The sequence below is a fragment of the Labrus mixtus genome, chromosome 20 (assembly GCF_963584025.1).
Source record: "Labrus mixtus chromosome 20, fLabMix1.1, whole genome shotgun sequence".
NCBI classification, from domain to species: domain Eukaryota; kingdom Metazoa; phylum Chordata; class Actinopteri; order Labriformes; family Labridae; genus Labrus; species Labrus mixtus.
This window is the reverse complement of record NC_083631.1, coordinates 1,188,708-1,204,207: the sequence shown is the minus strand read 5'-3', so window position 1 is coordinate 1,204,207 and position 15,500 is coordinate 1,188,708.

Sequence of the window (15,500 nt, the reverse complement as noted above, 5' to 3'; positions counted from 1 at the left end):
TAAGCAAACGCACCCTTGAAAGGATTTTAAGGAAGAAGCTGCTCTGGCAAAGAAAGAATAAAAGTGATGTGGCTGAGGTGGCAACCTTTATTGAGAATCAACTGGAAACATCTGGTCAGTGCCGTGGTTACAGATGGATGCACCAAAAATGTTGGTTACATGGGATTGTGACTGACAGAGAAACAGTTTGAGTATTGCTGCAGTTATTTGATGGTGAAGGTGTTGATGTCAGGTCAAGAAACAGACTGCGGAGACGTGTTTACCACAGCTGTGGTCCAAACAATGTTTGGCATATTGATGGCTATGACAAGCTTAAGCCATTTGGAATTGCAATCAGTGGATCCATTGATGGTTTTTCCAGGAAGATGATTTGGCTTGAAGCTTACAAAACAAACAATGACCCAAAGGTCATCGCTGGCTACTATATGGATGCTGTGATCAATGCTGGTGGTTGCCCTGCCAGAATCAGACTTGACTTGGGGACAGAAAATGGCCATATGGCTGAAATGCAGCAGTTTTTGCATTTTTCTGAGAACCAAGCTGAAACAGACAGTGTAACCTTTGGTCCAAGCACTGGAAACCAGCGGATAGAACGATGGTGGTTAACCTTGAGAAGTGAGTGTGTCTAGTTTTGGATTGACCTGTTTGACAAACTGAGAGAAGATGGCTACTTCTCAGACAACTTCTTGGACAAGTCCTTGATCTGGTTTTGCTTCTTCAAACAATACAGGTAAGTGACACATTAAAATATTGCCCAATTATATTTTTAAGAGACACAAATGACCATGTGTGATATAGTCATTGCCTTTATGGTGTATGGAGACTAAAAAATACTATTTTTTTAGTTTTGTGGTTAACAAAGAAATCATGATGGTTGGTGTAATTATCAAATTAATTCATATCATATATACAGATACTGTATATGAAATAATTTTAGAATTGTATGATAAATGACATTAAATAATGATGTCAAAGACAGGTTTTTTGACATTTTGATAGCTGTTATATTATGCCTGCAACAGTAGTTGCAGTGCAAAAAATTACAATTTACTGGTATTCATATTATTGTGCGAGCCCCCTGTATCACAAGCAAGGACAAATCTCACAGATAAAAACCTACCATGGGTCAGGACTACTAGCCAGGGCAGTAATTACTAATGGCTTATATTTTATGCACTGACTAAATATGATGTGCCTTCTAGGAAGAACTTGATGAGGTTGTTCTGACTTGGAATAACCACAGAGTCCGTCAAGTCCACAACTCACGCTCACCTCATGGACGTCCCTCCATATTGCATGCAGTCCCTCAACTGTACGGAGGCAGGGATTGTTTGCATCATGTGGATATGGAGAAGATTCAAATCTGCCTTGAAGAGTGTGTGTTCAAGGACTTCCCATGTGATGAAGATGTGTTCCACATCTGTGTGGACCTAATGTCAGAGTATAATCTGAATTTGACCAATGATGTGTTTGAAACAGTTAACCTGTACATCAGACTTAGGCAGCTGATCAACAATGAACTGGACCTAGATGATTAACTTTCCCATAGGCCTGTGTCACTTTGTATATTCCCCTTTTTATGTTTTTCTCACAAACACAGTTTTCTTACATGTGTTTTGACCTGGGAGGAATGCTAATGTAATTGTAGTTACCTAAGAAATGTTAAAGATATACAAACTATGTTCAGTGCATAAAGTTCTTTGTTGAACTGACATTGACTACTTGTAAGAAGTGAGTAAAAATGCAAATTCACACATTTAGAAACATTTTTTTAATTAAAACATTTCTATTTCACAGTATACAAAACTGCTATGTTTTTATTTTAACTACAATGTAATCTAACTTATACAGCAGATAGTATATAGCAGTAACAGAGTTATTGGCTTATGGAACAGTTGAGAATGCCTTGCTCTCTTTTGATAACCAGCAATAACAGCACCTGAAAAAATAGTGCTTGAGATGTGAAATGACAGGAGTATTAAATCAAAGGTACCTGTTTTGTTATAAAGAAATAACTTACATAAATGTGCTGGAAAAACTCTGAACTGAAAATAATGGATGTACCAAGAAAATAACACAAATATTTCATTTGATAATGATTTTTTATCATAAGCTAATGTTTTTTAAATTAAAACAAATATGTGCATTTGGAACAAAAAAAGGTTATGCAAACATGACATATTATGACATTACCCTGTCGTATCAATAAAAAAAGTATAAGTAGGTAAATTTAGGCAAGATGCAAGCTCTCTCATGTATCGACAATAGAGTGAAGCTTAAAGTGGGGATTTCCCAAAAATAAGACGGAGGCTTGTTGTTCTGTGTTTGTGTTATGGAGCCAAGGTACAATAAGATGAACAAATGCTTTCAAGCTTCAAAAAACACCATTTGTGAATGTGTGAAAGAGAGCACAGATGGTTAAGTTCCTCCATTTTTCTCTCTCATCAAAAATTACCATTGACATTAGAACAAGAAATGTATGTTATAACCGTAATATGTTGTCTGAAATAACTAATTTGTTGGTGAAGTCTACACCATCAATCTTAAACATCGTACTTAATAAAGGTATTCACAGTACTCGGCATTGAAACATACTTCTTTAAACTTCTTAAATTGAAAGCAATGATGAACAACTTAAAAGTGGCAGCAGAAGAATGTTGAAAGCATGTTAAAGGACCACTAGGTAGAATTTAGGGAGATTTATAGTCAGAAATCAAATGTTATTATTGTTTAATCATCAGAAACTAAGGATTGTTGTGTCTTCTTTTGTTGTATTCTATTGGTTGCCAGTGAGCAACCTCACCACAAGGTGTCATTAATTTCTACACACTGGTCTTTTAAAACTGTGATACTAAAGTACGGTAAAACATGGTATCTGTAGTTATTACTTTAATACCCAAATTTCATCTGAAAACCTACAAACCTAATCCTGAGCCTATGAGGTCAGTCAAGCACATTTGGGCTGAAATATTTTTATCTTAGATAATGTCCATTACCCACACACTGCTTTCTAGGACTTTGTTCATTTCATGTCGAAACTCTGGGTAGCTGTCATAACTGACTGGCAACTCCAAGAAACAGCCACATGTATGAGCAACAGGTCTTCTCTGAAATCCCTGAAGTTGTGAGAAGGTGACAGTGATGCTCTTGCCTGTGAACAAGTCTGATCCAGTGCAAAATCTGAGGAAAAAGGAGAGGTGCTGGGTGTCTGACTCTCTAAGATATGTGCTTACATACTTAACGATTTGTTTCTCCTTGGCATTCTGGGTACTGGGGTAAATAATTGATCTCATGATCTTTTGTGATGTTGGTTGTAGCTCTTCATAGATTGCTGAAATCCCTTTGAACTCTGATCTAATGGGTCTGAGCATTTTCTTCCAATGTTTAATCACAAAAGAAGGCTCCTGAATCAGTTTTTGGTGAGCAAGCTCCTTCAAGATTTGCTCAATGTTATCTGCTGTTGGAAGCCTCTGGCAGTTGTGAATATCCATAATTTCCAACAGTTCTTCCTGGTCAACATCTTCAAAATGTAAACGACATGATTCAAGGATCACTCGCTCAGACTCTGACACATACTTGAAAAAGATGCCCACAATATCACTCTCCACAAAGCCCAAAAGAGCTCATTCCAACAGCACGGGTGCAAGTTTTACAGGAAGGTACTTCTCTTTTTTCCAGCCAAATGTGATAATTCGTCCTACACTTTCCCATTCTTGTTCATGAAAATCATGACGTAGGTATGGCACTTTGAAGACATTTCCCAAAGTGCACTGCTCGTAGAAGTCATTCCAAAATTCTGACAGGACATCCCTCAAAACACCTCCATCATCCACAGCTTTTTCAAGCATTCCATCTGGTAGGATAACTTGAAAGTAAAGGTTATCCTCCATGATTCTTTCCTCTGAAAAAACTTGAATAAGTTCTTTAAGAATCTGTCCACGATGAAGAACAACAATTTTCTTTAGTCCTTCTCTCTGACGGGCTTGTTCCTGTCCTATATCCGTGGAAGGAGGCAAAGGTGGTTCCTGAGGCAATGTATCATCAAGACTGGAGTACTCACTTACATAGACGCTTTGTGTGGGGAAAGTTACAATGTCACTATCCTCTAAGACATCCAAATTAAGTAATGTTTCATGTTCAGGGAAACTACGTAAATCAGTTGGGTCAACCGTGGTGTAGAGAAGGGACACACTCTCACTTCTTGCATCTGTAAATACTGTGCTGTTTCCAACGAAAATGATATCTGGGGTATTTATCTCCACATCTGTTGCTTCTGCTGGAGAGCTGTAATGGTTATCAGATCTAATATGTGTGTTTTCACCTTCTGTGGTTGCATCACTATCTTCCTCCTCCAGATGTATGTCTTGCTTCTTGGTTGTTAAATAGAAACGTAAGAGAGGTAACTTTGTCTTTTCATACAGTTCCCCAACTGTGATAGTATCGTCCAATGAATGCTGCTGAAAATCGGTCAAATCAATGTCAAAATCAGTAAGGGTACCCTCTGCATTTTTTCCATCTGGAAAAGTGCAGAGCCTTTTCTAGTAAGTTATTTTTTTTACTTTCCTTTGAGACACTCTCTTTTCTGGTCCCTCCACCCTTTTTGGTGCGTACCTGCACAAATCCTCCTTCTCTGAAATGCATCCATCTTATCTCAATTTTTCTCTGATTCTTTTGGGCGTTCTTTGGGATAGTGTGATGTTCTCTTTCAGGCACATGATCACCCTTGCTTCTTGATAGTTTTCCTCTAAGCCACTCAAAAACCTTCATCTTGCGACTCCTTGGTTCGTTTTCCTTGCGTCTGCAGTATCCAAAAACAGCCAGCCGATCACCATATGATGGCAGATAATCCCTTAGCTGTTCATCTGTCATGAGGTTTATGACACTGGTATCAATCTAAAAGGGAGAAATATTTAATTAATTATTTGGTAAAGTGCTTTCAATTATAATAATGAACAACCTGCATAAAGCCAAACATATTTGTGAAGCTGATCTCAACTTTTGTTTTTTAATATTAATATATGATTCAGTTCCTATATAAGTACCTTCTCCTGTTCCATTCCTCTGCACCTATGTTAAATAGAATTAAAGCTCAAACATTATAACCTCAAATACATAAAATCTCTGACAGTTCTTTTCTACTAAAATATTTTCCTTTGTAATTTTGGTTTTTAAGCATCTTTCCAGTCAATGTTTAGATAATATATATAGATATAGATATTTAACTGATGTACATATGTTGGATTTTTAACTTATTTTTATTTTTTATAATTATATTCCTGTTTCCTGTTTTCTTGAGCTGTTGTAATGAAAAAAATTCCCCCATGGGGATCAATAAAGTTTATCTTTATCTTTATAAGCAAAAACCTTTTGTTTTACAATGAAGAAAGGGAGCAGTCTCATTTTGTGTTTCATGTTTCTAGTAGTGTTTTTAAAAAATAAGTCACCTGATCAAAACCTGACCCATGATGCTATTACAAACTCACTACTTAAAATGGGTAAGAGGGCATAATCACTCCATTTGATTTTATGTGAAACAGCTTATGACAGCACTGATTGATCAAGTAAGCCTACCTTAAAAAAACTATAGCTTGTAATAACATGCATAGCTGGATGTTGAATCAGTTATCAATAAAATACAGACGCCTTGATTAACAATGCATCTCTTCAAAATGTAAACATGTTTTTGTAAAATATATATATTTGTAAAAAAGAGTACCAATGAAACGAACACAGGTGTCTGGTCTGTGGGGGCCGGGGCCGGTGAGGAGATGAAGCAGCTATTCAACAGATTTCGGGTGTTCATGGCTTTAGGTTACATGTATCGTGATGACCCCCTTACTCCTTACTCAGAGAGCAATGTGAAGGCCGATAGCCGCCTCACTGCAACACTTTGTTTACGTTTCAGGGACACTATCTAGTACCGTGAGCGTTAGCCTACTGTGTAGTAGCCTATAGGCTACATTGACATTTGAGTCAACGTCAGCGCTACTTAAACAGTAATGTAATGTGTTTAGTTCTAACGACAACCGGATTAAAAGACACAACTATTTGGGCTATTATGCATCTAACATTTATAACATTTGGTAGAATTAGCTACCTTGTTTAGGATTGCATAGCGTGGCTGGGCGAGTGAGGGGATGCAGGGACTACAATGCCAGCTGGATCACATGACTTTATTATCTCATAATTTTGACTTTTTATCTCATAATTATGACTTTTTATCTCATAATTTCTCAAAAAAAATCTCAATAAAGCCAAGTTTTCATTTTTATCTTTTTAACTGGCGGAAATGGGCTTCCATAGAAATGAGTACAAAAATGTAATGTTCTGTATTAGTGTAATAATTAAGAAAATATAAATCATTGGGAGGAAAACCTTTGTATTTGTTAATTTTGATGATGAAATCAAATCGTTGGAAATTAATCCTAAAAGTGGAAGAATAGAACTCTGAGACTCTTCCGCTGGCTGGGGAGAGGACGCTGGCGTTGGCTGTTCGCCGCTTCTCAACCAGAAAAACCTAAGTATTACCTGGTTTGAGTACGGAATTTAATCCGCTCATGTTGTATAAAGTTTAAACATTTATACACATTTTTAACTTCGAGCCTTTTTTGCACAGTTTGTACTGACCTGACGGTGGCTTTCCCGACCCACTGTCATCTTTTTCAACACCGGCAAACTGCGAGTAAATCTTCTGCTGTCGGTAGACAACCCGGACCTTCCAGTCTCTGTTTAGAGCTACTTCTGTGAGGTTCCTCCTGAACAGCCTCGCAGTTGGTTCCCCGGAGCAGATAGGCTCGCTACCTCGGACCGCTACCTCCAGTGCCAGCTAGCCGAAAGCTACCTGCCCTACCAGTCAACGAGCGGCCGGTGGCTACGCGCTGACTCAAGGCTAACACCACTGGCGACCGGCATGAATCGCATGATGTTGACATATTCCATCCCGCAACTGTTGACACTCAACAATTGGACCACTCCAACATGCATCACAGCCATTAAACAACTTGGACTTCTGCGTCGGCCCCGTTACATCCACAGAAGCTCCCGTCAAAAGTTTGTGTACTTCACTCCATTCCATCCATCTGGTCCTCAGCCAAGTGCACCGTCGCACGTCTGCGACGTCATCAGTACGCTGCCGTCCCTGGAACAAGTAGCACTGGAAACTCTGCGAGATCACCAAACTTCAAGCAGCACAGGAAACGTGGAGTGGACTCCAGTCTTCTTCGGCCTCTACAACGATTCTCCCCTTCCTCAGCAGTCAAAATAAAGCTTTTTAATTCACAATCCATCTCAAATGAATCATCCTTTATTCAAAATCACATCTCGGACAAGGGCATTGACTTAATGTGCCTAACTGAAACTTGGCACCAGCCAGGCGTCTTCTCTGCCCTGAATGAAGTCTGTCCTCCTGGTTACAGCTACCTCGAGAAAGCCCGCAGCTCTGGGCGTCGGGGTGGCGGTGTAGATGTCTTTTTCAGAAATTCATTTGAACTGTCCCCCCTGCCCCTGCCTGAACTGTCCTCATTTGAATGCCTTGCATTTAAATGTAAACCCCCTTTCACCATGACAATTCTTCTCATTTACCGGCCACCCAAACCAAACTCAACCTTCATCTCAGAGATGCACGACCTTCTCTCTTCACTCTGCACAACCTCTGCCAACATTATAATACTTGGAGATATCAATATCCACGTCGACACCCCCTCCAGCCACCCTGCAGCTGAGTTCTTAGAACTACTGGACTGTCTCAACCTAACACATGTTGATGTCCCCTGTTGGGCCACGCAGGCTTAGGACAGTCAAACCATGGACTTGGGCCTTTGAGTTATTTACTGAGATCACAAAGTGGCCTAAAAGGACTCTTTATCCCAGAATCCCCTGCGGTACTTCACACCTATGTGTGACATAAAGGGGGGACCGGAACCTGAGGGAGACCCCACAGGAAGGCGGCCAGGTGACAAAACTCTGAGACTCCCCTCGTTCAACCTCTTTCCACGCGCTGACTTGAAGTGCTCGGAGACCCAAGCTCACCTCCTGTTTCCTGCAACAATCTTCCTTTGTTTTAAGTTTTGGCGCGCAGGTAATCCGCGGCCGGCAGTGTTCTAAATTCCGAGCTCGGATTGTCCAGTGAACGCATCTCAGCTTCTCGGAGAGCGTTAGGCTATAACAGATCATCAGAAAGATAACGGTCTTATTCCGTCCTGCAACGAAAGGACATCAACGGACATCTTTCCACTTGACGGAGAACCAATGAAGCCGCTCTTGCCGTAAGGGACCCTCGCTGCCATCAGACGCCTCTACACCAGGACAGACAGAAGATCTGTTTTATCGCCGGACTCCTTTTTCCTTCACCGATCGCAGGCAAAGCGATTCACAAGTGAGGCTTAATTAGGTCTGGGCAGAATTAGCTTTAGAGAGTGTTTTTAACAATTGTTTGGTTGAAGCAGAAACTGTAATTTTTATCTTTGTTGGACTGAGTTTTACCTGTTTAAAACTCTTGTTTCCGTTTCGGACCGCTGAGTCCTATATGTGTTTAGCGTAACAGCGTTATAACCGGGTATTACTCTTCTGATCAGAAAGACCAGTGTAAGCTGTATTAACTTGAATTCGGCCATTGGTTTGTTTCTGTGAATGAAGGGAATTACTCCGAGTTGTGGTGCGGGATTCGGACTGCGATCCGGCCTCTTCAGGCACGCATTTCTCTCCACCTCTACGCTCCTCTTTTATCCTCTTTTCTTCCCCTTTGACTAACACACACCCACACACACACAGAGATCTGTATACTCGCGGCCATCCAGACGCCTCAGAGACACAGATCGTGTAGGGCCGAACTCGGTCTCTTTTAGACATTAAGGCCACATTAGGTCTTTGTTAGGTGTGTGCCATCGGAAGGGCGACCAAGTGGGTACGAAGCCATCTCCCCCTTTTCTTCTTCCCCCCCTCTCTCTCTCTCACACACACACATACATACACACACACACACACACACACACACACACACACACACACACGCACCCCTTTCACAAGCCGTGCTTGATAATGTTTGTTTGCTTAGATTAGTTTATGATAGTTATTTGTTTGATTAAGTTCATTGATTTTGGATTGATGTTGCTTTGTTTAAATAAATTCTGTTATAATTTAAGAGAGCAGTTGTTTGTGATTACTGGTGTATTTGCATTGTGATATAAGCTGGGTGCGAAGGCTTTGTGTACGGATTCACGCCTTCAATTTATTAAATATAGTTATTAATTATTAATAATATTAGTAATTAAATAACTAATTTGAGACTGATTTGAGTGATATTTTGGTTATATTTCCCTGAGTACAGGGTGGTGCCCCAAAACGAGATTAAACATAGTTTAATGATATTTTACTTATATTATTAATAATTAGAAATAATTATTAAAGAATATAACCAAAGTTGACTTGATACAACCCCAACACCCCACTCACACCAGGGGGCACACGCTTGATCTGGTGATCACTCACTCTGCACCCATTACAAATGTATTAGCATATGATTTGGGTGTGTCTGACCACAAGGCTGTCTCAATGGAGCTGATTTTCCAGTCTGCTCTCACCAAACCCAAGTGCCAGATTCACTTCAGAAATCTAAAAAACATCAACCCGGACTCACTAACACTAGACCTTCAACATCTCTCCTCTGCTAACTTCTCATCAACCAGTGAAGCAGTGGAATTTTACAACAAATCCCTAAACAGTCTCCTGGATCTCCACGCCTTTCTCAAAACCAGAACAGTCACGTTCCCACACTCAGCCCCCTGGTACACCTCCGAGCTGCGGAAAATGAAGGCGACTGGTCGTGTCCTTGAACGGCGTCTCAAGGTCTCAGGACTCACTATGCACAGGCTAGCATATCGTGAACACCAAAAAGCTTACTCAAAGTCCCTCAGAAATGCCCGGTCACAGTTCTACTCAAATATCATAAATAATATCCCCGGCAACTCAAAGCAACTTTTCTCCACCATAAACCATCTCCTAAATCCACCAACTCCCTTCCCAGCCAAGGGGGTTGGTGGAGCTCTTAAATCCACCAACCCCCTTCAGAACTAATTCTGTTACTAGAATAATGGCAGTAACAGTAAATGTACTTTTTTTTTTTCAAATAATGCACACAGCTAAAGTAGTGCAAAGCAAGGAGTGATCACACATCATCCGCTCTCTCCTCTTCAGCTCCGCCTCTCCACCTGTCCCGACTGCCGACCCACAGCCGGGGACCACCCAGCCTCTCTGCTGCCTCTCTGCAATTACGCAGCGAGAGACTGAGGAGATCATCAAAAAAATGAAACCTTCCACTTGCAATCTGGATCCCTTTCCCACAGCCCTGGTCAAATCAAACATCTCTGCCATAAGTCCCCTCATCACCAAAGTCATAAATCACTCCCTACAGACCGGCCATGTTCCATCTGCCTTGAAAACTGCTGTCACCACTTCTCAAAAAACCCACCCTAGATCCAGATGTCTTTGCCAACTACAGGCCCATCTCCAACCTTCCGTTCATCTCCAAAGTGCTGGAAAAAGCAGTTCTAGCTCAACTTCACGACCATCTACAACACAACAAACTATTTGAGAAATTTCAGTCTGGTTTCTGCTCTGCCCACAGTACAGAAACAGCTCTGGTCAGGGTCACAAATGACGTGCTGATGGCAGCTGATGCTGGTTCTCCATCTCTCCTCGTTCTCCTCGACCTGACAGCAGCATTTGACACCATCGATCACGCCATCCTCCTCAACCGCCTTCACTCTGTCATCGGTCTTTCTGACTCAGCCCTAGACTGGTTCTGTTCATACCTCACTGAAAGAACCGAACATGTCTCCTTTGGAGACAAAAAATCCCGGACTCACCTTGTCACCTGCGGTGTCCCTCAAGGATCAGTCCTCAGCCCCACCCTGTTCAATATCTACATGCTACCTCTTGGCCGCGTCATCAGCCAACATGGAATTTCATTTCATTGTTATGCTGATGACACTCAAATATACCTAAAAACAAATCAAACCCCCTCTGCACCCTGTGTAGTGGAAAAATACTATCTGTCTGTTGCCTTCGTTTGACCTTAAAAGATTAGGATGTTCGTGCGTCATTTAGCAATTAGAAACTGTTTCTCTGTATGACCTTGGTCTGTATCTCCAACAGGTACGCTCCTCAGGATCTGGGTACAGCATGACCTTAGGAGTTTCTGTTGGTGTTCCTCCGAACCAGGTGCCTTATAGAAGCTTGCATAGATAAATCACCAGACAAACTAGCAGAAGGCATAGTCACTAGGGCAAGCTGAAACCAATGACGATGTATCACTCATGTATATGCAAAATACCTACACCCTGTGAAAGTATAAATATGCTCTGCAACCGGGACTGCCCCGGGAATCTTTGATGCACTTGTGACTGATGTTACGTTTGTAGCTGATTACCCGTTTTGCAAAAGAACTCTTTATTATATGCAATAAAATACACAAAGACAAAAGATTTTGACTTGAGATCTTTTATTACCAACAGAAAAATCCACAACACCTGCCATCATCAACACTGACCACCTGCCTGGAGGAGATAGAGGCGTGGATGAAGAACAACTTTCTCAAGTTAAACAGAAGCTATTCTACTTGGCACCCAACACCAGATCAAGTCATCCCCCATAATCACCATCACCTTTTCTGGCCAAGTCATCCACCTCTCTCCAACCGTCACAAATCTCGGCATCAAAATGGACCCTCAACTGAACTTTGAAGCCCACATTAAACATCTTTGCAAAAACTCATTCTACCACCTCAGAAACATTGCCAAACTCCGTCCTACACTCTCCCTCTCAGATGCTGAGAAACTCGTCCACGCCTTTGTCTCCTCCAGGCTGGACTACTGCAACGCACTCCTCATCGGGATCCCTAGCAAGAGCCCAGAAGCTCCAACATGTCCAGAACAGCGCTGCTAGGGTCCTGATGAGAGTGCGTAAATATGAACACATCACACCCATCCTTCAGACACTACACTGGCTCCCTATTTCATTCAGGATTCAATACAAAGTCACCCTTCTCACCTACCAGTGCACCCATGGAAATGCCCCCTCTATCTCAAAGAACTCCTCACCCCACAATCCTCCACACGACAACTCCGCTCTGGAAACACCAACCTCCTCCATCCCCCCAGGACTAAACTCCACACCATGGGTGACCGGACCTTCTGCTCCTCTGCTCCCAGTCTGTGGAACGCTCTCCCCGAGCAGCTGGAGGCTCCACAGTCTGCTGATGCTTTTAAAAGGGCCCTAAAAACCCACCTTTTTAACAAAGCCTTCTGCTTGTGCTTTTAGTTTCGTTAGTTGCTTAGTTGATTAAATTTGTTTTTATTTCTATTTTTTTTTTTTCCTGTAGCACTTTGAGATTTTTTTGCAAAAATGTAAAGTGCGTTACAAATTAAATGTATTATTATTATTATTATTATTATTATCATTATTATTATTAAGAATAAGACATATGCATCATCAAAGCATAGATTATTAATTGATGAAATCTGGATTATTTTTTAATAAGGCACAGAATCAAATGTTTACATGTACATTATGATACAACTGCTATTAAAGAAGCATTTTTTTTGTAAGTAATGCCATATTGTCTTTTTTCCATTTTTTTTGCCTTTTATTTTAAAAGTTCATAACTTGATGCAGGTTTTACTTAAAATGTTGCCTTTGAACTCTAATAATTAGTTAAAATATGATTTTCTTGTACGCAGATGGACGACTGGATGGTTTGCGAGCCCCATGTACAGAGACTGTAGTTCTCAAAGCCGGTGCCCCTCTCTCCTTTTCCAATTTCCAACTCTTTCCACTGTCCTGTCTCACCAATAAAGGCACTCACAAAAAGCTCAGAAAGAAATCTTACAAAAGAAAAGATCATTTTCCAAGTTACATTGATTCTCAAACATGACAACAAAAAGGTTAGTGTGGATGTCTTTTTTGATAAAAGGAATTATATAGGAGGAATATATGAAGGTTCAAAGTTTGAACCTTCATATATTTGACAATTATTTTACAGTACAATACTTCAAACTGTAAAGAATATTGTTAATTATGGAATAAAAAGCCATGTTTTTTACATGTGATTTCAAGCAGTTGTCTTTTTTTGACTAGTGCTTGAGGCTGCTGGATGACAAATTCTTGAAATTAGATATTTATATTAAAGGTCACATATATTCCTTTTCAACCAATTTAAATAAGTCTCAGAGCGCCCCAAAACATGTCTTTGAGTTTTCTTGCCAAAGATCCACTCTGACACTATAATTTATCATGCCTATAAACCCCTCTATTTCAGCCCTGCTCAGAACAGGCTGTTTCTGTGTCTGTAGCTTTAAATGTAAATGACCTGTGTTCGACGGTGACCCTCTTGGAGGGCTTTGGGGTCTTGGGCTTTCTTGCACTATGCCCTATTGTTTTAGGTGAGAAGGCAGACTCAGAGGGCAGAACAAACACATAGCTGCGGGAGAGTCCCCCATCTGGGGGAGGGGTTACTGCCCTTTGTGATGTCACATGTCCTTTCTTGACTTTTCTCATAATTTGGGGTTTTGTAGACAAACTAGGAACATATATTAGTGTTAGAAAACCATGATGAAGTGTATTTAGCATAATATGAGACCTTAAATCATAACTGAAAAATTATATTGATACTTTGCCGTATTTTCCATCCTATGTTTAAATATTCTGGTTGTGTGGGGATACAACAATAGTGTGTTTACATGATGTTGATAGGCTTATCCTTATCTATTTTGCAGGCAACTGGCTCTAGGCTAGATTTACCACTTATGACGCTTGACTGAATGTCGTTGGTGAAGTTGCGATTTGTTTAAATACCCAATCTATCACATTCATTTCGTTCATGTGCACAGGATCTTACATGCTTACTGACAGCAGACTGTTAAACAGAGGACTCTTAGAGGGTTTTTATACCATCCATAACATACGTCCTTACTGTATAACAAGTGGATAGCACTTAAGTACGGGCTTTTACACTTTGCAGTAACAATGCATCTCCATTGAGTATGGAGATTGGGATCCACTGCCTGCCTCACATGCAAATACAGACCTGTATATCATTTCTGTTTGAAGGGCTGAGGGGAGGTCCTTCTGCCTTCAGGAAGTATGAGTATGTTTACACAATCAAACCAATGTGGACAAATGCATGCCAGATCACCTTCATATGAGCTGTCAGGTCTCTATCAGTCCTCAGGATGCATTGAGGTGCATTCACATCAAGCCTTACAGCTATCCACTTGTTATCAGATGAGTTATAAACAGCCTCTATCAGAAAACCAGACAGTCAGCAATCAAATGTGCCTTCTGTGTTCTCAGTGTGAGGCAACTGGATGATATCCAGTGTGGCTCAGTTGGTAGAGTTGTTGTCTCTAAACCGAAAGGTCAAGGGTTTGATCCCTAGCTCATGCAGCAACAAGTCTGATTTGTCCTTTGGCAAGACACTTAACTCTGAATTGCTTCGTCTGCGGTATATGAATGGGATTAGTTACTTCTGATGGTCTCACTACATAGCCACCACTGCCATCAGTGTGTGAATGGATAGATGTGACATGCGGTGTAAAAACCGCTCTAAGTAGTCTGAAGACTATAAAAGTGCTATACAAGCTCAAGTCCATTTACCATATTCAAACACTTTTGTTTCCACTCAAGTCTTCACTGTTGGCATAAAGATTACAGTATATAAACCATGTTTTTACATCAAATAAGCCTTGAAATTATTGATCATCCAGCCTTCTTGAGTCAAATTTCAGTCTGAAAACTTAACTTGGTTGCTTCCAAAAGCAAGTAATTGAAAGCTGGCTGTTTTTTTAACTTAATAACTGTATTTTGATTAGTTTACTTTTGCAATGCATTGGCATAGTTTGTGATAGAAACCAGAACTATATATAATAAATCATATTTATTAATAATAATATAGAATAAATGAAACCATAACTGGATACGTCCCACAACCGTGAATAAAGTCAAATCTGCTGTTCATTCCGCTGTCACCAAAGCTGAATGACACCAAACACAGTAAAACACAAATGTTAAGTCTTTGCAAAGTTTTTGTGATAAAAATATATGATTTTCAAAATGTGTGAAAACTGTAAAACAAGGATTTTAAAAAAAGACACAGCACAAAGGGGAAATTTTGGCATAAGCTTTTAATGTTTTTATTTATTTTTGAATTTTTTCTTTCAACTGAAGTATTTTGCTTTTTACCAGTAGTTTTTTTTTTTAAATTTATATTATTCATTTGTTTTTTTTATTATCCTATCAATAAAGGAGAAGAGTTGCTCAGGTAAATCAGCATTCACAGTCAAACCTTCATACGTTTTAACAATATAACAGTTTTTTTCTTTTTCACAAATGCTGTTAAATTATTTGTTTCACCTCTTTTGTTCTTTACATGTTTCAAAAATAGAAAAGGTAAATAATAAACATTCCATTGAAATATATTTTATACAGTTCTTGATTCTTTTTATTTC